Raw genomic sequence first — 6,029 nt, 5'->3', positions numbered from 1 at the left:
TCCAAATGCCTGAATGCTACATTTTAGAGAAAGCTTTCAATAACTAATTACTCAACATATTCAAAATTCAACATAATTCAATCACAAACATTTCAAACTTAAATCCCATTGATATTTTACATCATCGTAATCAACGAATTGGTACATTTTGTCACAACCTCTTCTACACAGAATAAGACCTTTTTTTCTTTTTCCACATTTTCATTTCCTTTGATAATTTGATAATTTTATATGGTATTCTAATATTGGATAGTGAACTATTTTAACCTCAGTCTTTTCATGTCTGGAAAAGTTTCCAACCACGTGTTTACATTGACTTATTGACTTATTTTCAATTATATAATTTCTGAATCATTATATAACATTCTTATTTTAAAGAAACACCTTCACGAACGACCACCTTATATTAAGGTGTATGCCTCTTTTACAATAGCTGGGTCACACAGTCATAACTTGTTTGGTCTGACTTGTAATTTAACAATCAGGTGATGCACATTTTTCTTTCTTCCTTTTAGTAGTGATTTCAGTGGACTTCTGGACCCTGACATCAACATTCAATGCAATACACAGTGAGAAATGTGTTACATGTTAGAATATTCAATTAAAATTGTTTATGTCTTTAATGATTTCCACAAGCAGTTAACAGCAGTCACCAGCAATAATTGGTAAAATGGAATTTATTCTCTTACATCTCTTGGAAAGATGTGCAGCTGAAGTTCTGCTTGCTGAGCTGGTTTAGGAAGTTTCCATTGACATAAGGCAAAAGAAGAATCATCTTCAGAGAGAACCACAGCCTGATAAATTCGGGGTCACTGTCATTACCCAAACGAAGGCTGTCCAGGACTCCAAATATATCCAGAACATCAAATCCAGGGACATTGTTGTTCTGTTACAAGACAAATTTGCCATTTACCGTTCTTAAAAGCTGTTACATGTTTTACACCTACACTATACTGAAGTAAAGCATTAGCTCATTTACCAGGTCAAAGAACACTTGTAAAGTCGACTCTACAATCTGCCTGAGATTTTGTTCCACCATCCTCGACTTTTCATCTGTTAAGCTTGCATTTTTACCCCTTTTACAGGATAGCTCGCCAATCAGTATGTCCACTGCAGCAGAGATCTAAGAACACATAGAGCAGGTGAAAGGACTGGGTTACTGTCAGTAACTTAGCACAAGGGGGAGTCATTTATCAACAACACTTTGTGGTGACATTTTATAATTTAAGGTTTAAAGATGAATTTATCATTTTTTAGTCAAATTTATTTATTTTTTTTATTTTTTATTTATGTTTATGTTTATTGATTAGCATTCAAATATCTCAGTGAAGACAGAACAAAGATTTACCACAAAGCAAGAAAGCATGAGACAAGGCTAATCAAAAGGTATTGGCTGAAGCATTTGCTTATTACGCCAACCCTTTTAACAAAAGATCTTTTAGCATGCAGCTCCTGTACACAGGGCTCGAAGCAAATAATAAAATTCAATTCAATTCAATTTCATTTATATAGCGCCAAATCACAACAAATGTCGCCTCAAGGCGCTTCATAGATACAGAGAGAAAAGCCCAACAATCATATGACCCCCTATGAGCAAGCACTTTGGCGACAGTGGGAAGGAAAAACTCCCTTTTAACAGGAACAAACCTCCGGCAGAACTCGGCTCAGGGAGGGGCGGCCATCTGCTGCGACCGGTTGGGGTGAGAGAAGGCAAACAAAGCAAAAACAAAACAAACAAACAAACAAACAAGAAAAAACACCACCAAATTAATTCCAAAAGGCTTACTCTTTGAGTGGCATCTTGTAGATTTGCTGCATGGCAAGTTTCCTGGAAACCGTTGGTATGAGTGGTGGCATTGCTTAAAGAAGAAAAAACATGGCAACAGAAATGAATAATAAAGTCATCTTTAACTAAAATAACATCCCTGGAATGTATTAGGTCTACAAATATTATTGTTATTTGAGTTTGCATGCCTACCTGTTTTCAGATAAACCTGGTCCTATAAAATGCAAAAAAGAAAATGAATGAACACATGTATTAACATTTTCAAATTAATAATTAATGGAAAATGGATAAGAATGATGTTAATGGATTAACTTTTAAAAGAGGAAAAAGGTGACATTTTATTTTATATTCATATAAAATTGCATATGGTTTATATGTATAAAAAAACTTACCTTGTGTTGTGTTGGACTGTAATGTAAATTTATAGAAGAACATGTTAATTCAGTATTTCATTGTATTTCATTGTTTTTGATTTAATTATTTAATCTTGAAAAAAAAAAAAGACTTACAGTTGCAGAGACCAGTCCTGACATACATACTATGGATTTTTTTTATAAAAAAAAAAAAGTGTTAGATAAGGATATATATTCTATTAAATGACTAATTGAATGTTCAGAGATACTTACCAATGCCAATAGATGACAGTAGCAGAACTTGCACTGACATTCTTATGCCACCCATCGTGAGAACTCAGTTCTCACTTCTTCTTCTTTTTGTCCCCCTCAGTTGATTTTCAGATTATTTAATTTTTATTTTAGATAAAGATGTAAAGTAAGTGATACTGGAAAAGAAAAATGAAGTGATAAAAGTGCATTTTAATTATTGCAGTGCATTAGATCTAAGAATTGTTGATACAGAAACTCAATAGTAAAGAACATAAAAGTTGGACATTTGAATTACATGTTATACATACACAATACATACATTTTCTTTTTAATCCCTCCAAAGCTAAAAGCAAGATTAAATAGTATGGATTATTTCTTACTTCCGTACAGTGATTATAAATTAATAACAGAGTATATCAGAAAGCGAGATAAGCCATAGAAAGGTGTTTAACTGGTTGAACTCACCTCTCGAACTCCTTCACTCTGTGAGAGAAGACTGAAGATCGCTGTTAGTGGTGAAGCAGGTATATACTGGGTGGAGTAAAAGAAAATTAGAGCAGATGAAGCAAAACATGCTAAGAATGTTCTAAAAGATTCCATAGAGCATAGGTGTCAAACTCTGGCCCGCAAGCCAAATTTGGCCCGCAGCCTAATTACATTTGGCCCGCGAAGCCATACCAAATTACTATTGTTGTCATGGAAAAACCATAAATTATAAATTATATTAGCTGTATAATACTGGTATTATACAGCTAATATATATATTGTTTAGTATTAAGCTTTGCTTGTTCCATATTCAGTTTTTCAGCAAAACGTGTTTGAGTCCATAAGAAAAGATTCATTCTTATATCTGGAGGAATAAATACATTTCAATAAATATTAATGTTAGCTCGCGACTTTGTTCCAGTTTTGAATTTTGGCCCACTGTGTATTTGAGTTTGACACCCCTGCCATAGGGTAAACACATTGCCAAACACTGTGCACAAACAGTATGGACTACACTTTGGATAGATGATCATTATTCAGTCAACAGAACATGAAATTTGCGAAATATGATTAAGGACTGTTGATATGTAAATGCTTTGGTTATAACTACTTACAATGGGGTTAAAGGAAATGTTATGATTTTGGATAAAGTTTCGCAAAATCAATGTTTATGGCTAAAATGAAAACAAAAAGGATATCATTTTGGGTTACCTAGACCTCTTTTTTTCCACCTCAGTCTCACATTACTCAGCAACTGCTGAGTAATAAAATTGTTACCCCTTATGAAGGCAGTTCATCGTTACCTTTTAGAGTTTACATATACTGTAGTGGTACTGGCAATAATTTGGTTGCAAGCATGAACTTTGAAGACCAAATCAGGGAATACAATCTATCCTCCATTGCTTTTTTCTTCCTTCACCTAGGCACCTAGGCAAATCTCATGCATCTCAAATAATAATCTCGTTACCTGAAAACATCCTCATTTCTTTGTCCTTATCACTGACATTTCCCAGATTTGGTACCTGATATGCTTTTAGGATCTTATACACAAGTCTAGCATAAATCTCTGTTCTGTAATTGCCATGAAAATTCTGGACTATCTGCTTGAATGCTTCCTAAGTTTTTAATTCAGCTGGCTTTTTCTTTCGAACTCTTCATTAAGCATTAGTTCATGGACTTTAGGAGAAGATTTCAAAAACACCTTCCTTAATTTGGCTTTACTTTTCTTGAGACCAAACATACTTCTTAAAAGCTGAAACACATCACTGTTTCTGCTCAGAAGATTGTAAAGAATTTGCTTCTGGGCTCAACAAACACTAGTACAACCGGGTTGATGAGTTTCAATGTTATGCAAAATCTACGTAGGCTACATGAGTGTCGTTTGGACCTGTTGTTGACATGGTTATATTTTTGACTATAAAACTGGTCAGAAAGTTATACTGATACGTCACAACAAAACCATTCACAAAATTTACAGTAAAACAATAACATCGTCAAATTTTGGTTTTACGACCGAAAGTAAAGTGAAGCTGTGCAATTACTGTTGTGTCATTACTAAATTATTAAAACTGTTACTCCTTTCGATGTGGAGGAAGCAGCAGCTTTACTCTGAGCCCCTTATGGATGACTGAACTTCTCACCTCATCTCTAAGGGAGAGGCCGGCCACCCTTTGGAGAAAGCCCATTTCCGCTGCTTGAATCCGCGATCTCGTTTTTTCGGTTAGTACCGACAGCTCGTGACCATAGGTGAGGGTAGTGTCGTAGATCGACTGGTAAATTAAGAGCTTCGATTTTACACTGAGCTCCCTCTTCACCACAACAGACCGGTGCAGTGTCCACTGTGGCCGCAGCACCAATCCATCTGTAGATCTCCTGCTCCCTTCTTTCGTCACTTGCGAACAAGACCCCGAGATACTTAAACTCCTCCACTTAGGGCAGGAACTCGTCCCGGACCTGGAGTGGGCACTCCACCCTTTTCCTTTTGAGGACCATGGCCTCAGATTTGGAGATGCTGATTCTCATTCCCACTGCTTCACACTCGGCTGCAAACCGTTCCAGTGCGAGCTGGAGGCCATCACCCGATGAAGCCAACCGAACCAGAAAAGCAGAGATGAGATTCTGAGACCAAAGTGCTTTTCAAGATACTCAAAGACACCTTACAAGCAATTAAATACCTAAAGAAGTCACTGTGATGAGTAATGAAATGTTTATCCCACTGAAAACGCTACTTCCAGATTAACAGAATCAACTTTTGGGGAAATAAATACCAAAATCACAATATTCCAGAGGTTCCAACAGTTGGAAAACATCATATAATTAAAAAGTCAGCAATAAAGAATCAAAGAGAATAGGAACGCTTGATAAGATGTGTTTTAACACTGGCTTTGGAGATAGGGGGTCAATAATGCAAATGTGGTGTGAAAGAGTTCCAAATATGAGGCACCACTTGGCTGAAAGCTCATAGTGTTCAGATAGTCAGGCGAGTAGGGAATATAACAAGAGCAACCGAAAAGGAAAATCTCAGAGTACAGGAACGAGTGGCCATGTGCAGAAGATCAGAGATATATGGAGGTGCGAGATCATGGAGAGATTTGAAAGTAAGAAACAGAATCTTAACATTTATGCAGTATTTTTACAAGAAGCCCGTGAAGCTGTTGAAAGAAAGTATTAATATTTTCTATAGAAAGGTCTGGTAATACGATGAGCAGCTGCATTTTACACCAGTTGATGTCTATAGAGACGTTTGTAAGGATAGAATTGTAATAATCAATCTGACACGTGTCCTGTGGTAGGTGTTGCGGGAGTATGGGGTGTCTGGCCCATTGCTACGGGCCATTTGATCCCTATACAACCGTTGCAGGAGCTTGGTTCGCATTGCCGGCAATAAGTCGGACTCGTTCCCGGTGGGTGATGGGCTCCGCCAGGGCTGCCCTTTGTCACCGGTTCTGTTCACAATTTTTATGGACAGGATTTCTAGGCGCAGCCAAGTGGCGGAGGGCTTTCGCTTTGGTGGCCACAGAATCTCATCTCTGATCTTTGCGGATGATGTGGTTCTGTTGGCTTCATCGGGTGAGGGCCTCCAGCTCGCACTGGAGCGGTTCGCAGCCGAGTGTGAAGCAGCGGGAATGAAGATCAGCACCTCCAAATCTGAG

The sequence above is a fragment of the Neolamprologus brichardi genome, chromosome 19, assembly GCF_056152115.1.
Source record: "Neolamprologus brichardi isolate AB-2024 chromosome 19, ASM5615211v1, whole genome shotgun sequence".
Classification (NCBI taxonomy): domain Eukaryota; kingdom Metazoa; phylum Chordata; class Actinopteri; order Cichliformes; family Cichlidae; genus Neolamprologus; species Neolamprologus brichardi.
This window is presented reverse-complemented; position numbering follows the sequence as displayed.